General features: G+C 48.8%; 1 protein-coding gene and 1 long non-coding RNA gene across 15 annotated transcripts in view; one reads left to right on the top strand and one right to left on the bottom strand.

The window, feature by feature from the left end:
• Nucleotides 1-19219, bottom strand: part of LOC116948983 (receptor-type tyrosine-protein phosphatase delta-like) — a 614820-nt gene that overhangs the window by 202300 nt on the left and 393301 nt on the right. The window lies entirely within an intron of this gene.
• The window catches only part of LOC142929819 (uncharacterized), a 36092-nt gene that overhangs the window by 2269 nt on the left and 14604 nt on the right, over nt 1-19219 (top strand). Inside the window, exon 2 of one of the 2 annotated variants that reach the window (XR_012945966.1) lies at nt 14415-14538. The exons of the other annotated variant lie outside the window; for it this stretch is intronic. This is a non-coding gene — a long non-coding RNA (uncharacterized LOC142929819). The remainder of the gene's footprint in view (nt 1-14414; nt 14539-19219) is intronic. 2 annotated transcript variants of the gene reach the window in all.

Below are 19219 nucleotides of genomic sequence, written 5' to 3'. Positions count from 1 at the left end.
AGCCACATTAGCAATTACTGCCATCATCGCTTTATTGTGCCTTGCCTCCGCCGCGTAACAGCTCTCCAGAAACCATTTCATTTTGAAGGACCTCGTGAAAAATAAAGGTATGGTACTAGCCGATGGCTCACGGCAAGAAAAAAAAGTCGCCCATTCAGCTGCAGCTCCGACTGCAATCCGCCCGCCCTCCGCGTCCCTGATTTCCAGTCTCATTTGAGAAAAGCTCGCCCGAGATGAAAGGAGCGGGGGGGGGGGGCAGTAAGAAGTAGAGTAAAAGTAAAAGAACGAGATGGATGGGGGGGGGGGGTTACTAAAACAGAGGTAAACAAATAATGCAACGGAGATTTTTTCATTCGCAGAAGAATGCAATCAGAGCTTGAAATAAATAGCAATTTATACGGCCACACATCTCATGCTGAAACTTGTAATCACTGCGTATTTGCATGATATGCAAATAATGGCTTCAGAACTACAAACTGTGCAAAACGCTGATTGCTGATTGAGGATCCACCTCACTCTTTGCCAAAGGAGTCCACACAACCTCCCGCGTTAGGGAGTATTGTTCTTCTGTCGGGGTTCATTACACCAGCGCTTAAACTATTTACTAAATCTTTATTTGATTCTAAACTCAACTTTTTCTTTACCAGGTAAGGCCAATTGAGATATATAGCTCTTTTTCAGAAGCGACCTGGCCACAAATGATAGCTCAACGAAGTGGCTCATCGTCTGGAAATATATGATTCTAAATGTGGAGGGAAAAACCGGAGGAGCTGGAGCTAAATCCACGCGACCATGGGGAGAGCGATGCGCAAATCCCAACATATACAGGCGTCGGGGGTCGGGATCGAACCGCCGACGCCTCTGATTGAAGAGCCTTAATTGGCGAAAGCGGTCAGGCCGCGCCAACACGGGAGCGGCCTGGATCTGCTGTGACGGTATCTCGCGGATGCTGGAGCCTCCGGCTCAGCCTGCGGGGGGCGCGCGGAATGTGAGCCAGGCCGCTTTGTTACCCAACGCATCCGGGAAGACTCGCAGACTTTACAGGACGGCTACGTAAAAAAAGAAGAGAGGACGATCTTGGGGAGGGGTGACAACCTTACGCGACTCGGGTCCTGGAAGTTTACCTTTCGACATCTGTTCGATATTATTCATGGGGAACCCGCTGTAGAAGTGGAGGGCTCGATTTGCACATGGATTTGCCGTGCGTGCGTAAAGACAACAACGGCGGCTCGCACAAAACGTGACACAATTCGTGCGCGAATTGGCCACGTTGGCTTTATGCAATAATGAACGTGCAATTGTCTTGTCTCGCCACATGAAAATAAAATGCAGTAACATTTTACTCCGGTAGCCTGGGGGCTTTCGAGACCAGATTTTTTTTATTACCCAACAGCATATGTTTAAAGCAAACAAACTCTGGGCCAATTTAATCGGAGTCAGGCCTGTTAAATAAATACTGCGTTCCCTCTTGCAGTCGAGACGACTCCGCGGATACTATGGGACCCGTTGAGCGCACGTTATAAAAATTGCACAAACGCTCATTATATTCTGTCGCGGTAGACTGCGGATAATACATTACTAAAGAGACAAGGGTTTGTCTCACCGCATAAATACAAGTAATATTTTAGTCCATCAGGTCGATGAGCTGATGGACTCACGTGAACGAGTAAAGTGTGTGTCGGCTGATGCGGTTTGGCCACAAGCGCTTGGTTGCGTGTCAAATTCTGGAGCTGGCTGGCTCCTGCTGTATGACAGATGGGGTAACCTTGATTCCAGTGTCTCCGGAACCCTCCACCCCCTGCTGTCTGGGCCCTACCTGCTCCGTTGCACCCCATTGGCAGTCTGATTTAGAGGCTGCTGTATTGATGCGAGGATGGGCCGATCAATCAGGAGCAATCATGTTTTCGGGTGAGGATCTCCCACCGTGTACAAGGGAGGGGGGGGGGGGCACTGTGAAACAAAGTATGGGAGATCAGCCAGTTCTGGCTTACTATTTACAGCCATCAATTCTCTCTGTTCGGCTCCGCGTTCGTTCGCGTGATTAATAATTAATTGGGCACCGCGGTGGCGAGATGTTAACTAGCTCGCCTGGTATACAGGAGGTCGTGGGTTCAATCTGGAACCTGACGCCTGTCTATTTGGAGTTTGTGTGTCTCTCCGGTTTCCCCCCCCCCCCCCCCCCAATTTTTTGAATCAACATACGTTTAGAGTATTTGGCTGCTATAAATTTCCACTAAGCCACTTTCGTCTAAATATCATTTGTGGCCAGGTCGCTTCTGAAAAAGAGCTCTGTACCTCAGTGGGCCTTACCTGGTTAAGATCAAATAAAAGGTTGTCGCTTTTTTATCGTTTCATATTTTAAGCAGATTAGCTTTCTTATTATTATTTTATATCTCCCCGCAGCTCATTTCACCAATGCGTTCGCGTCGGTGGCGTTCGACGCCGCGGGCCGCCGCAGCCATGGCCAGGGCGGCCCAGCAATGTGGCACGTGTGAGTGTGTTGAGAGAGTGCAGCCGGAGCTCGGCGCTAAACCGCAACGGGCCCAGCGAAAGCGCGTTGGCGCGCAACGCCGCGTCGCGCCGTACGCAAAGCGCACCGATCAAGCGCTCGCGAGACCACGTGGGTTGCTGCTCACCAAAATCGAGCCACGGGCGGCCGAGAGATTCCCCGCATCGCTTGACGGAACATCGCTGCCATCGCGCAACGCCGACCGTCCGGTCGCAGTGTGTTGCGTCACAACGTGGGTTCGTTGGTTTGGTCGGTCGGTCGGGTCAATGTTTTTTTTTCTTCCCTATTTCCCCTCCCCTCCCGCAACAAATACGCAGCGGCAAATTAAAGTTCACCTCTTCGGCACGAACGCAGATTTATTTAAAAAAAAAAATTCGCGCGAATGCATGTTGATTTGTTTTGCTTGAGCATCGCACTAGCGGGGCCTCCGAGCGCAGCACGAAGGCGCAAGGCCCGGACGACAAAAGCCGTCTTAGCTTGCTTTGTTTTTACGCCAACGCGCCTCTCTCTGCTGCTACGACGGCGCGTTTCAGAACGAAGGAGGCCCGGGGGGGGGGGGCAGCCCTCGACAAACCCCCAATGATGCCGAGACATTCATTGCCGGAAGGTGTAGAGCACGGCACGGCTCGTTGGCATGTGCAATTTACATTCGGAGTCTCGGCAATAGAAAACATGAGCAGGCTTGAGTTATTGTAGTGACCCCGTCGATGAGACCGTGGGGTCGAGCGGCGAGCAGGCGGGCGGGTGGGGAGGTAATTGTCGTCTTCTGCCTCGCATCGTCGTGGCTACGCCTCTGGGATTACGATCGGGGTCATTCGCTTGGATCCGGCCCGAACGCGACGCGCATGACACGACACTTCCACCTTCGACTCTTTCCCTTCCTCCAACGCCAATCCAGATACCAGGAGTGACGTGGAGTGACGTGCAGCGCAGGAGGCACGTGGGGGGGGGGGGGGCTTGTTTGGCCTTTTCTTGGAAAGTCGGGGGGTGGACTTAGCGGGCTAAGTAATGAAATTATGGTGACGCACGAGACGAACAATAGCGAAGGAAAAAAACCGCGTGCCGCCGCCGCCGCTCTCAGATCGGCTATGCAAACGGTCCGCCCCCGCGATGCAATTGATGCGGCCGTGTAATGAGTCGCGTGTTCCTCTCAGTGGGAATTCTCTGGACGTGTTGTATTGCGCTAATGCCATGGTCTAAATAAACGGGTTAAACGCGTTTCGCCCGATTGGGGGAGCTTCTTGCCATTTTGTGATAGATAAATAAATAAATGAACACATTCATGAGGCCGAAAGGTTAAATAGTTTCCAACGGATAGCGGGAATGCAGCAGTGGGGGAAGGGGGGGCAGGGGGGGCAGGGGGGGCAAGGGGGCGGCGGGGGGGGCAGGGGGGGCAGGGGGGGGCAGGGGGGGGCAGGGAGGGCAGGGGGGGCGGCGGGGGGTGGCGGCGGGGGGGGCAGCGAGGGGGGGGGCAGCGAGGGGGGGGGCAGCGAGGGGGGGGGCGGCGGGGCGGGGGCGGCGAGGGGGGGGCGGCGGGGGGGCGGCGGCGGGGGGGGGGGCGGCGGCGGGGGGGGGGGGGGCGGCGGGGGGGGGGGGCGGCGGCGGGGGGGGGGGCGGCGGGGGGGGGCGGCGGCGGGGGCTGTTGTTCCAAAGCACCCTTGCAAATGGAGAAATGTCTGGCAGAGCATCTGTAAAAAATGACCTTCAGCGGGGGAGGCTGTGGGTCTGCAAGCAGGCGATATCAAGAATCAATGCAAATTCTCAATAATCACGAAAGCGTCCAATAACAGCAGGCAGCAGGGTCCATAAAGCAGCGCACAATATTTAATTACAAGCGTCAAGAGTAAAGCGCTGTAATTTCCAGCACAAGCCAGCATATATCTTCATTATCCCCGATGATGTTTGTGTTCCATTAGGTGCCTATGTCAATATACTCCCTTATGATACTCATATTCTATTAAATTCCTGGGTCAATACTCTCCGAAAGAAGCCATAAATCACGAGGATGCTGAACAAAGTAATGGAGTTTGCCATGTGTTATCAGCCACGGCGGGAAGCCTTGCCACTGATGGCTGTGGAGGCTCCTGCAGCGATGTGCCGAGTACACTGCAACCGAGGCGATTGCGCGTGCGTGCGCGCGTGTGTGTGTGAGTGCGTGTGTGTGTGAACGGCGGAACGCGGGCAGACCCAGCCGACGCCGCGCACGTATCAAGACGTAATGTCAGTAATGAGATAACCCTGCCGCGGCGAGTTCGGCTGTGGCTTCTACGGATGGAGACAAATGAATCTCGGAGCCCAGGGATGGCAGAAAGGAGGGAGAGGCTGGGGGGGGGGGGAAGGAGCGAGAGGCGGGGGGGAAAGGAGGGAGAGGAGGGGGGGGAAGCGAGGCAGAGAGAGCAGAAGCAAGGAAGGAAACGTGGATGGGCAAATGCCGAAGGTGAATAGTGAGCCACGCGGAAAAGTAAAAAAAACTGCTCGTGATTGAAAGTGTTGAAAGTGACGTGGGGGGTCCGCGGTGTGCCACACACACATGGGGGAAGCTCGCCTCATGACTCCCATTGCCCCAGAGGAAAATTCCACGTCGGATTCTCCAGCCACAAGCGAAGAAGCACTTAGGTGGCTCGTTAAGATATAAATTGAGATGCGCAGGAGGCAAAATCAAACTCAGCAGTGCCACGCTTCCCCTGCACGAGGGGTCTGATGGAGTCAACTAGCCTCCTCGTAACGGAGGACACAGTTGCATATATCTGCCCTGGATTCATTAATTAATCGCCAGGCACCCAGTGCAGTATACGTGCGTGTCAGTCTCTCTGGACGTTCGCAAGTCTGACATTTTCACACGCGGCAATGTACTCTGAATATCACGTGCGCACGTTCGCTCACTGCCAAAGCACGGCGAAGCACGTTTCCACGTTTAAGGCAGTCGGCAACTTCACGTTCGTCCCTTAACACCATTCGCGCATGGCGTAGCCGTCATTTTGCATAACCGTTCACGTACCCGGCCTTTCCGCATATCCGCCTATACCGCAGTCCCCCCTGCCCCCCCCCCACCCCCCGAGTCGAGCCGGCCAGAAGTGTCGCAAGCTTAGCACTCGAGACCGAACTTATCCAGCGGGTTGAGCTGGCTTGGTGAGCTGGCAGGGCCAGGCCCGGCGGTTCGTGGCCCAGCACGAGCACGTGGTTGTGCCGGATGCGCAGCATACGGGTCGGGGCATTTCTCCGCCGCATGGCGCGCGTGGGGGATACGCCACTGCGGCTCCACAGAGTTGCTGCTGCTGCTGCTGACAGGGCCCAGGCAAATAATTCATCGCGTCAGAGTCTTACGTAAATTGCATATGCTCATTGATGCTTTAATTAGGTCGAACACGGATACGTTTGATCCGCGGCGCAAGGAATAAATCAAACTGCTGAAGACATTCTTTCGTTTCAAGATGCACTGAAGCAATTGGCCGGACAAATGATTAGCGCTCGTTTGCAAGTACGGCCATTGCTCATTATTAATATTTTGGGGGGAAATAATGCGATGTTGCTGAGGTACCGCAGTTGCATGGTCGTACCGGCAACTAAAACTCAAGCAGCACGTGGAGCGAAACGTCGGACATCGCGGTACAACCCGAGAACACATCGAAGTCGTAAATCCTGCAAAGTCACCGTAGTTCCGAAAAGTCCCTCCTCTGTGTTAACTGTAAGCAATATAAATGTTCCACTGAAAGGTTACAGCCAGAGTAATTTGCTAATTTCACTGTTTACTTACGCATGTATCCCTCCTTCGTGAATTTATGAGGGCGGAACAATGCTATGGCATCTTAATGATCTCTTCGGGAGATTAGCAGAAGGAAGCGATACAAAATAAACATTCTCATCTTGGGAGGGAAAACCCCACAGTTCGGCTTCGTTATTTTGATCTCGACTTTTGGGCAGATGTTAGTCAAAAACACCCCCTTTGAATTTTTTCACAGAGTGGGGCTTTCAAACGCATATACGCCACGAATGATTTAGATGGCTACGGACAGTCGCTCAAGCGTCGCCTTGTGAACACTGGATAATTAAGTCGGTGAATAAAATGCCAGCTAATAAAAGTGCGTACAAATTGTATATATTTTTTGGCACTTTTATAGTTTTTGCACAATTTATTCTCAGGCGGTATTGGTCGTGCCAGTTGTTGCAACGGCTTGTGCAAAGGATGGGCTGCTGGGGATTGGTTGTGCTGCTGCTGCTGCTGCTTCGGCTCACTGATAGACACACCGCTGTATCACCACAAAACACAGAGGTAGAAGATAACGGACGAAGTAAAAATATTAGCAGCAACAAAAATATCAAAATTTCAAGGATCGCCGTCGATTAATAATAAATCGACGGCATGAGCGCGTTCCACGGGAGATGCACGAACTGATGGAAGCCATCATTAGAATTGCCTCGGTGATATCAATGGTTTTTTTTTGGTCTGTTGATCTACCCCCGGTATTTTTTTTTGAGACGTGCAACCGCAGTACCATCAGGGGAGTACAAAGAGGCCTGCGCACCAGAAGTGGCGCAGCGAGGGCACTTTGCAAGTAGGTTGCAATAACCAGCAGCGCCAGTGATGCGTGCAGACTCTGACAGTAATACTAACTTAATGAGATGTGCAGCCGCCCTCGCATGCATCGCCCCGGCTGTTTACAGAGCGCTGGCTCTTTGTACTGTCTAAGACACACGGCGGCAGGAACACGATATTAACGCCAGCCTCATTCCACCATCCGATGCCGAGCACAGGGATCTTGCATCGCAAGCGCCGGTTCTCCCCTTTGTGAGCCTCGTGTAATAATAATAATCGCACCGCTCGGGTTCAAATTTACGGCCGCTGGACAAAAGTTAAACATAATAAGATTTTTAATGCAGTCAGCCGTTAGAGTGGCTCTTTTATACAAATGATATCCACTCCGTCACCATGACACCGGGGTGTTTCATAATTAACTATAAGTCTGGGATGCATTCATCACACCATTTGCATGTGCGGCTATGATGCCACAAAGCCTTTCATCGTCACGGTGATGTTCACACCCAGCGCAAATGTGGTGGCATGTCTGATGTCGAGCAATTTTGCACATTTAACTGTATTCAAAGCTCATTGCACATGCAGAGCCATTCCCATTATTATAATCATTATCTTCATCGTTACATTATGAGGTTCGGACATTGTTACAACGACAAAAATGGAAGGGCATAAAGACTCCAGGTTGTCATAAAGCACTTCCATTATGGTGAAATGATGAAATGTGCACATGCTAAATTAGGCAGTGGCCAAGGGTCAGAGCACACATTTCATTTCCAGAGGGTCGAATGTGTCTTATGTAAGGTGCCAAATGACCTCCGCCAATTATACATTTGTAGCACCCCAAGTAATTCAATGAGTTGCCATAATTCATGGCCACGGGATGATTCAGGAATCGACTCTTTCCTTCTTATTTGCACCATCATGTTAGTAGCATGAGCAATATCACACGAGAAAAACTGCTTAATAAAGAACAAATTATAACACGTGAATTTACAAGCACTCAGTTAATCCAATGGTGTATGAAGGCCTCCCTTTGCTGTTGTCTGTTATATGGCTATACTTCACCATTCCGCTCAGTGTAGGTTGGTGAAGGCAGGCTTCTACATATAAGTCGCTATTAACGTTCGCTTTAACCGGGATTCAAACTCAGTTCGCCGGGTTCATAGCGAAGTGCAGAACGCCACCCAGTGCCGGATTATCCTAGGAGCACAAGTAGCTACTACACGTGCAGCTACTACACGTGCAGCTACTACACGTGCAGCTACTACACGTGCAGCTACTACACGTGCAGCTACTACACGTGCAGCTACTACACGTGCAGCTACTACACGTGCAGCTACTACACATGTAGCTATGGGCCCCGCACCTTCAAGGGCCCCGCGCTAAATGATTTCAAGCAATCAATTCCAGTTGAGTGATTTTGCACTCTCTATTATCATAGTACTATACCGCCTTCAACTTTTATGAATGACTGCGTGTTTAAGGTTAGCGATTTGTCGTATTATCTGGTTGTATAGCAAATGAAAAAAATACAATTACTTTACTTACGCAAGTAAAAAAATGTGTGTTTTATTATTTACTGTGGTTTTTTTTAGGGCCCCTTCATAACACATATGCTACAGGCCCCGCATAGCTTCATCCGGCACTGATGCTACCGCCCATACAAGTGTGCGTGGCGAATGTAAGAGCGGTGGGCATTGCCTCGCTTAGACGCGTTCACCGCGTGCTGCAGAGGTCCCAGGTTCAAATCCAGCGGTTGCCCTGATTTATATCTGCGGGTGTATTGACCACACAAGTACCGCCATCGGCCACACACAAGACGCACCGAGATCCTGCGACGTTATTCGCGAGCGTAGCCCACTCTCTGTGTGTCTGCCGGCTTCATGGTCCAAATTTTTTGCCAAATGCAAGAACGTTTGCCGGCACGTTTCTGCTGATGAATGCAACATACGGCAAATTGTTGTCCAGTCAATTGAAAACTTGACGGGGACGCTGCCTGGGAAGAGGCTCGGCGAGGCTTTCGCTTGGCAAACAAGCGTAAAAGACACAAGCGTGAATTTTGCTTGCTTGTGCAACATTGCCAACACTTGCACAGAGACACAGAACCAGATAACCACGAAAAACTATTGACGTATATTAGTTGCATCGTAACCATTTCTCATGCAAATATTTCGTGATGCACGTGTAGTATTATAATTCGTTATACTAAATCCATAAATCAATGTGATGTCATATGCCGAGGTTATCAAGCAGCATAGGTGCTTGTGAGCAAGGCAGATAAAGGTTCTAGTAAGCCAGGAGGATACGGATATGAGAATCCAAGTATGAGGATCTCAATGCTCATCTTTATCCCACAGTTATTCCATTGCTTGTAATATCAATGTCATCTGCGTTGTCATCTCGCCTATTATTGTCCACTTGCGACTCTGGTTATCGTTATCATCGCTGTTATCACCCTTGCAGTATCGGAGTCACCGCCACTATCATCGTTGTGGAAATATCGCGACGTCTGTTGTGAGCATTGCCGATCTATCACGCGGCTCGCTACGGTAGACGGCACGTACGGAGGAGCTCGGCGAAATAAATCGTTGGGGGCGCGAGAGGAGAATGTTGGCAAACCTTGCACCCATTGTACGTAACAAAAGAGAGCCCGCTATCATTATTTGAACCCCTGCAGACCACATTTATTACATTTATCAGGATTAGTTTTTTTTAGGGGGGAGGGGGGGGGGCTGGCGAAGGAATCGCGTACAAGGAATGAGCGAGGGGGTGGGGAGGAATAAATGAACAAGCAGTGTCACTAAAACACACAGCGTTTGTGCTGCGACCGGAACGGTACGATGGTGATAAGAATGGGCTGTTGCGCGCGCGTGTGCGCATGCCCACGTCAGCCTATGGGTGTCAGTGTGGGGAGCGGTGGTGTAGCGGTTAGCGCGCTGCGCTACCAACCTGGCCCCCCGAGTTCGATTCCCGCTCACGGCCAACATCAGTGATGAATATCCGAACCTGGGCCTGGGCCTCCCCTGGGTCAACTCAGCCAAAATTGAGTACCAAATGCGGTCTGTAAACATTATCATTGGGGAGGCGAAGGCGACCAGTCGTGGTGCTGGCCACCAACCCCTTGTGTGTTCTGTAGGCCCTCACAGGTGCTCGCTAGCAGCACTTGCCCACAACAGTCTGTTGAAGGCCAGAAGTGTCTTTGTCTCTGAGCGTGTCAGTGCACTTTTTTAAACAAACAAATATAAAAAACTAACTTTTTTAAAAACTTGCTCCTAATTAGGATTGTCTTAATGTTTTGTTTGCATTATTTATGTCTTTGCTAGACATTTGTCGCAACGTGATTTTATGTTGCCAACAATTTCACTTTTATTGTTCATGCCTGTAAAGCGCTATGTATGGCATTTTTTGTTTGCACGAATAATGCTATAGAAATAAAGTTTGATTGACTGATTGTGTGTTGTGCACGTGCCCGAGTGCTGTGGCAGTTCACATGCTGGAGCTAGATGGGGTTGTACCTACCTACCCTGCCCACATCAGTGCAATTCGTTACCACTAAAGGTGGCGGAGAGTGCCTCTCTGAGGTCAATTCAGCCTAACATTTCTACCCAGTACATATAATGAACACGGCTACTAGGGAGACAACCCCAACTGACCTCACGGTACACCTGACTTACAATTCCACAGACACAGTGGTCTAACAGAACGCCTTTTTGCTCTCTCTCTCTCTGCTCGTGTGAGGGTGTGTAGCTGTGTGGAGAGTTTGTCAATTAACCAGCCTAATCATTATTCTATTGCTGCAAATGGCAATTTGTTCAGGTCTGCCAGCCATGAGAGGGCTTCGGGAGATAGTTCGTGTAGTTTTGCTATTCCTCCGCTGACTGCAGTGGTTTGCTATGAGGTTCACAAGTTTGGGATGCATGGCCACGATCGCACTACCGCAGCTTTTCTTTAATTTTACATTTAAGAAGGTGATGTGCAACGGCATGGTGATGTTCCGATGCGGCTGATGGTTACACCGGTGCTGTGCAAATGTTTTTGCCAAGGCTGACCATCTGCCATCTTTAACATCACTGGAAATACATTTTCAAAAAGAAAAAAAAAAGGTAATTGAATTAAACGTGGCGCGGGGTGTTCCTTTGTGTCCTCCCTGCAAAGCAGTCTGATGGAACAGCGGCACACAGAAGGTTGGGGGCCAAGATTAGCGGTGCGAAGTTCGCCTTACGAACGTCGGCGTCTTGCAAAAAATAATTCATTTGCAGTTGTAAATAAATTAATAAGTGGGAAAATAAATGTTGTGCAACCCTGCAGATGAAATTGCTAATGAAGCTGGGGTTTCAAAGTCGATGATCTTCAGCGTGTTCCCGGCGCGCGCGTTGGTTTATGCCAATTACGTTGGGAAATATCGCTGCCAGCTTTATTTCACGCCAACAATGTAACCGGAAAATTAAAAATTATGAGACTCGCTGCCAATGAAATTTGTTCAGTCAAGCATTAACTGTAAAACTTGAGGACAAAAAAAGGATTTTTATTAATGTTAACTATAGATCGTAATTTGTTTAGCCTTCTCATACATCTATACACACACGTTTGATACAAATGTATCACAAACATGGTTATGTATTTTGTGGATACTGAACCACATGCATAATAAATCATTCTAAAACAACAACCGCTGTGTTCTTAAGCACTAAATTCTCTCGATGCTGGCAATGGAAATTAATTGGGTGAATTAATTAAAAGAGTTCTATTTAGCGCAGTTTCTTTTTACCAAAGCAAAGCATTTATAAATATTCTGCATGAGCTGTAGAAAAATGTAAACACTAGCTAAAATACAGCGCTATTATTTTTGTGCTTGTTTAAGCACGAACGCCTCACTGCCAAGTTTTCGCAGCAGGGAACGACGGTTACTTTGTGTATTCCAATTGAGTCATTTGCGGGTAATTTTTTTTCACATTTGGCATGCACCAATAATGCCGGTACACAATGGCCTACACTGGCGAATTATGTCACGGAATCCTTAAATCTGACTCAATCGCCGAGTATTTTTTACGGATTTATACACCCCCGCAGTATTAACCAGGGGAGCCACTGGACTTTCAACTTTGCAACGTGTGAGCGACCACTAGGCCATGTCACCACCTCATTATTAACTTCACACACTATGAATTCATGGTTAAAGATCAGAATTTTTCGCGTGGAAATCCCATTATTCTTTCACTGCACAGTACCACAAAAAACACACACAATACAATTATCTCTTTTGCAGCAACAATTTATAATTGCAACAGTTTAGATTTGACATCGTCTAGCCAATTAATGTCACATTTCTCTAAACACGACCCTGTGCCTCGTTTAACCGAGCCTGGAATTGTAATGTGTCATTTGAAAATCCAGGAGCTGATTTTCTCTAAAGTATAAAAAAAAGTTGTGACACTTTTCTCCAACCCACTTCGTTGTTTGATGGTTTGGCTTCTGGCATGGCGTTGGGGTTTGTATCCCAGCAATTACCCCGCTGAATTTTGTTTTATTCTTGTAAGTTTTTTTTGTGCTCCGCTTGGGATCATTTTTTTGGAAGGAAGAGGGGAAAGAGATAAACATGTGAAAAGCAAACAATGCCCAACGCTGCTATGGGAATTTACAATTGAAATCGGAACAAATACAGCTCTCGGTGGCGTGTGACATGGGCAGGTCGCGCTGCATCACGCGGCCCGGTAACATGGCATGCAAATGTCACCGATCCTGGTCGGCGGGCTGGAAAAAAGAAAGTGTAAAACTCTCGCCACGGCGCGTGCCCTTTACACACAAAAAATACTTCGAATGACATAAAAGTTTCTGGGTGATGGAAGACATTTCGATGAATACATAAATAAGTTCCTTGACCCAAGCTAAAACCTAGGAAATTACACGACTGAAACTCTATAAATGCTGAACGATATTTGTAAGCGAAATATGCCTTCATTAATTTGCTACATTTCTTCTCCCCGGGGGGCCAAGTTTCACCCCAAACGGTTTTATGATGGCATCCCCTAGATGTTCCTTGGCAACAGCATTTTTTGTTGGACACAAAACTTGTACAATTTTCACGATTCCCGTTGTTTCGACGGGGGCCTTCCGTACGGAGGGATGGGAAGACAATACGGCAAAGTGTTGTTGCTGTTGCCTGAAGCTACACAAAAAAAATACAGCGAAAGCCGAGGCACCTCTCTTATTATTCAATTAAGATAGGGTAGATAAATGTAAATGCATTTTTTTTTTTTACAAAATTTGGAATTCACAATGACGCGCACTATTTAAGCTCCCCCACAATGCTAAATGCGATTGCGCTTCAAAAGATTCAAGCTGCAGGGGATGTAAAGCGTTCGCAGAGTGGATGGGGTGCTTGCCGTCCGTTTGAAAGGACACCGCTGGCCGACAGGACGATTGCTCACGTTATCAATACTGCAATGATCAAATGGCTTAAATACAAAAAAAAGTCAATAGCTCTCTGTTATGGACCATTAAAAAGATGAAGGTGTGGCGCTTGCAAATTGCTTCCTCACGCAACTGCTGGTAGAAAAGGCATCCGTAAGACTGGTGGTTCTCAAACTGTTTCGGCCCGCGATGCGAACATTTCCGCGGACCACCCAGCCCCTCACCCACCACTCGTGACAAAACGAATTCACTTCTCATTCTAAATACCGGCTATACCAAATTATTTATATTACTGGAACTTTATTTTTTAAACAGCGTTAAGGTTTTTGATGGGGTGGGGGAGGGGGTAGATCTTAGGGTCGGGGTAGTTTAATCAGAGTAATTTACCTACATTTATTTTTCAATTAAACATAAGCAAAAGAGGAGTTCATGTCCGAAACAAATGGTACGGACGGTGTCATTATTTCCGGATCAACAGCCACTGTGGGCCACCTGGCAGATCGTCGCTAACCACTGGTGATGCAGGGACCACACTCTGAGAACCACGGCACTAGAGGGAGCTCTTTAGAGCCCGTCTAGACATGTTTTTGGCCTACTTTTCCACGCTGGTCAAACACACGACCTGCCGACAGATTAACCTTGGTGTAGCATTTTGTTTTGTTTTGTGGGCAGAGCCGGTGGGTGGAGATGGAGGATACTTGCACCAGTGATTCAACTACCAGAATGGGAAATCAAACTGATGACCTCTGGATTGCAAGTCCAGTGGGCTAACCATTACAATATGGCAGAGTGTTTATGCATGCGGAAGGAAACCAGAGCAGCCGGAGAAAACCCGACGTGCTCGAGGGGGCAAACACTCCATCCCATACAGAAGGGGCAGATTATATTAATCCGCATTTGCTGTACTTGTCGATTATAATGGGTTGTCGATTTTATTTTTACCTGTTCCATCTCCAATAGAGTGCTCTGGTGATCCAGCAGGATGTTGTCATCACGCCTGACAATTACTCATGAGACGTGAAGGGGCCGAAAATGGCCCAGAGTTTGCTGGCTTCAGCAACGAATGCTGCTGGATATCATTCAGGTAGGTAGTCCAATAATCTTATACGGATTCACCACAAGTTGGCATGAGTAGCATTGTAGAAATTGCCGAAAAAGAGCCACTGAATATTCTTGACTCAGCCACCAGAAAAAGCTGTCATTATTGGTGCAGGAATACATATTTTAAAGCAGGGCCTAATTCATGGAAATGAGTTCGAAAAACACACACCAAGTGCTCCAAAAACATGCCAGCATGTACGGCACAGGCTAACACATGTCAGCATTTCCATATTTTCTTTTTCCCGGTGGTTAGTTTCCATTAACCTCTGCTTTTGTACTGTGGGGGTAGGTTCTCGATCATCTTACTACACGCAGGGAGCCTGTGCCAATATCCTGGGGGAATTTCTCCCCCTGGCCCCTCTACCCCCACCCTCTCTCTCTCTCTCCTCGAGCGCACAGAGACGCTGCGCGGGTGTGCGCGGTTTAGATGCGCAGCTCTCCGACGTGGTTCTTCAATCAACGTGGTTCTTAAGGGGCGCCGCGGTGGCTAGGAGATGTTAACTACATCGCCTGGTATGCAGGAGGTCGTGGGTTCGATCCCTTACCCTGACGCCTGTTGTATACTTGAAGTTTGCGTCTCTCTCTTCCCGTGGTGGTGTGGATTTTTTTTTCTCTGGGTCCTCCAGTTTTTCCCTCTACATTTAGAATCAACAACATGCGTTCAGAGTATTTGGGTGCTGTACATTTCCACATGATGATGATGATGAGCCACTTTGTTGAATGATAATTTGTGGCCAAATCGTCGCTGAAAAAGAGTGCTATAGCTCAGTGGGCCTTACCTGGTGAAATAAAAAAAAATATAGTCTTAGTTTAAATAGTTTAGATCGAACCGCACGCTGTTCGGCGCAATGCCCAACGCTTCGCCCCGCGTTACGCTGGGAACTTATTTGCAGGAACTGAAAACGCGTCGACGTGAGAATTCCGTGGCCGAGCGCACGAGGTACCAGCCTGAAAACGGCGTGAGGAGGAGAGCTAGACTCGCTCTCTCGCTCGCTTCTCTCCCTCCGCCTGCCACAGTGGGTTTTTTGTCAGCCTGCCCTTCTCAAATACAATTTGTGAGCCGTGAACCCAGGAACTTTACGCAATGGCGCACAACGCCGTGCCACGTGTACAGCAAGCAAAGGGGTGCCCTTAATGGGACGAGGCTCTCTCCAAGCTTAATTGCACACATTAGCCCGCTGGTCGTTAGCGAACAATCACCTCCTAATGATCCCGCTCACAACAGCGATAAAAATACCTTATATTAATTATAGGAGTTATATTCTAGGCAGGCAGCGAGCTGATTTTCTTCTCTGGTGTTGATTAGTTTGGCTGCGGCGTTGTGTCGGTGTGCTGTGAAGGACACGCCAGACACCGCCCTGCGTGTCCATGAAGCCACGTGCAAGAGGGGGGAAACAACGCGGCTGAAAGGGGAATTGGCGATTCGGGTGGCCTGTAAACAGAGGATCGCGACTCCCAATTACGGCGAAATGTGTGCAAGCACCCTGCCAGCGCAAATGCTCGGCATGTGGTGCAGATGGACCTCCGATTAGCACGGTTGGCTGTGTACGGTGCGAAAGAGTTGAAAATACGTACATACGTGGGAAAGCGGATTTGGATCCTCGAGTTAGGCCGCTGTCTCCACCCTATACGATCTTGAGCTTCATTCTTCCGTCTCCGTACAGCCGGCCGCCCCTTGATTTCTTCAAGTCAAGAATGCAACGGGTTTTTTTTGTTGTTCGTGTCTCTCTTGGCCTCTTTCTCAATAGCATTTACACTACCACAAGTTCCTTCATCGAAATGTAATCTCGAATAACGTGCCCAAACACCACCTCTCTCCTCTGCCTTTTCTGGATTGTGTAAATTAGCCTTCTCTCTTCATTAACCTGATCTCAAACTTCCTAATTTCTAGTTTCTCTCAACTCCCTATCGCCATTCGATGCCGCAACTCGCACCCGAGGACAATCCATTCACCCGGTGTTCCTTTTTCAGAGTCCATATTTGTTCGAAATACAACAACAAACACCACACTCCGTCTGAGGCTCTTGAGCTCAGAAAATGGCCAATGCAAAGCCCAGCATCGGCAATGTTCACACTGTGACATCGATGTCGACGAAATGCGAGTGGACAAGCCCATTCATCAATAAACTTTCAGGAGTAAACGCATGAGCTTTTTGCGGTATTACCAATTTTGTAAGGGCATTTGAATGGTGGAGCACAGAGGGCGTGGAGTGGTTTCACTCCGTGCCGTGAACCCGGCGACCTGAGTTTATGCACGTGTAAGGGAAAACATGGAATTGCTGCTTCTTCAGTGAGAGTGTGCACGTAACTCAAGTGCAATAATGAGGAAAATTGTATTTAGTGGAATCATCGAGAGGCTGGGAGTGAACTGTAAGACAGAGCCAAAATAGTAGTGAATGCGAGGGCAAGTCTGTTCTTAGTGAATGAGTTACCGAGTTGAACGGAGTGAGTGAATGAGTGAGCAAAGGAATGAGTGAACAAGGGAACGAATTAGTGAATGAGCCTGAAAGTGTGGGAGCGAGTAAAAGTGAATCGGTGAGTAAGCGAGCGAGCGCACGAGTAAGCGAGTGTGCAAGCTAATGAGTGAGTAAGCGAGTGCATTACCCTATCAGATGAAAAGTGACATTTCGGTGAGGCGTGAATCTTCAATCGGCGTGGATGTGCGTAGACTGTTATCGGTGGGGTTCACTGTCGAGTTTCGGGGTTTTGCAAAGCACAAGCCTTCTCTTACCGACACGGCAAAGCGCAGGAGGCTAACTTGCCCGGGCCCCACACTTCTCGAGTGGAGGCAGCTCCCCTTGCTCTGAGCTGGGATAGGTTTTTTTTCTTTTGGGGGGGGGGGGGGGGGGTGAAATCAGTCTCCCGGACTGTCGTTTCGGCTCGCGGAACACAGCCTCGCTGGGCGGGCGACCCGGCCCTTTGCGCACGCATCTGATTAACCAGAGTACGCGCCCTTCCTCGCGTGCGCGCAAAACCCGCAACGAGCCATTTGTCAAAGAGCCGGGCAAATGGATGGCAGTCCTCGTGACCCCCGCAGCCAGCCGAGGATGATGGCAGTCAAGGAGGTCGAATTAGCAGGGCATGCCGGACTATACCACTGATGCACGTGGGGGGGGGGGGGATATACACAGCAGCCGGCGGAATCCATCGCACATCGGACCGTACCACTTGAGTCGGAGGCAAGATCACAAGTGGATTTCTTTGGTTTAAAGGAGTCCACGTTGTCTGCATAACCACGGCGGCAAGGAGGTGCGTGGATTTGTCGCTATTAAATTAAAGGAGAAAATAAAACACGTGCACCTGGTGTACAATTACATGGCAACATACCTCGTAATTTGAAATAGGTCGAGCAAGAGAGAGAGAGAGAGCCCTCCTCCGCTATAACACTGCCCGAGATTCCAACTCCAAACCTCGGCAATTAGAAATCGGCCGTGTTCAATCGTACGACAGACAGCAGACTGTAATCATTAAATAAAGCAAGCTCATTTACAAGACATCGAAGGCAGGCACAGTGCATTATCTCTAAAATGGAATAACAAGTCAGGCGTTATTGAAAAATGAAGCCATTAACATATATAAAACATTACTCGCATTGTAATAAAAACAGCGCCAACATTGCCATTGATATTATAACCTCTGCTCTGCAATGCCGTTTTTATGAAGCTAGAACACTTGTATACTATATATATTTATGGGACAGTTGGCCTAATATCCTCCATAACTGGAGGTCAAGAGTAACTCGAGTCAGGAAAAAAAATCAGAATGTTCATAATTTGTGCTCGAAATGCTTCGAATCAAGGCTTTTCAATCGGTGATGTTATTTTCTGCAATTTTTCATCCCTTTCGCTTTTTTTCTCGTGGCGTGCACTAGCTCCGGGTATAAAATCAAACGTTCCCATTTTACAACACCTTTCTCCTCGGCGACGTCTATTCTTGCTCAGCCCGAGTCCCGAATTCCAGAGAGCCTATAAGTGAAGGCGAACTCGGCCCACAGATCTTGGGTGCCACGGCCCGAATTGCCAGCCGACTCAAGTCGCCCCCAAACTCCACGGCAACACTCTTGCCAGGACGGCAGCTCGAGTTCACAACTTTGGAGTTATGTGTGCCTCCGGATAATAAGGCATTAGGGATCGGCATACAGCCGTTACGTGACGCTGCCTCTACACTCTGAACGGAGGGGGGGGGGGAGGTGTTAATGGATTCAGCCTTCCCGTTTCACCATCTTTCCTTCATCCGTCCCTCTCGTCAGAACCCAGCCCCCCACCCCACACCGAGGAAGCTAATGATCCAGCCAGCGGAGCGAATTCTGCGAGTTACCGACTCTTCCTTGCTATTTCGGTCTCAAACGCACGCGCTAAATAAATAACTACACTCTGTACCATAGCTAGGTGCGATACAGTTTAGACAAATACGGCACTCGTATTTCTTACCGTTGTATGCGTTGTTTTGACACGCGTTGATATGTTAAACTTGCATTGAGCAAAATTGCTTTAGTTTGTTGTATTGTTTTTGAGCGTTTGTGCGTTAAGGCTGCGTTGATTGCATTGATCACTTGTCGAGCCAGGTTACCCTTGAAGTCTCAGTGGGTTCTCACCTGACAAGAAGAAAGTCTATCGGTCAATCATTCAATAAACGACAAGAAATAACGACTGCGAAAATCAGCG

The sequence above is a fragment of the Petromyzon marinus genome, chromosome 35 (genome assembly GCF_048934315.1).
Source record: "Petromyzon marinus isolate PM22_M1 ecotype Great Lakes invasive population chromosome 35, UKy_Petmar_22M1.pri1.0, whole genome shotgun sequence".
NCBI classification, from domain to species: Eukaryota; Metazoa; Chordata; class Hyperoartia; order Petromyzontiformes; family Petromyzontidae; genus Petromyzon; species Petromyzon marinus.
Note: the sequence above shows the minus strand (reverse complement) of the source record. Positions and strands in the feature narration are given on the sequence as shown.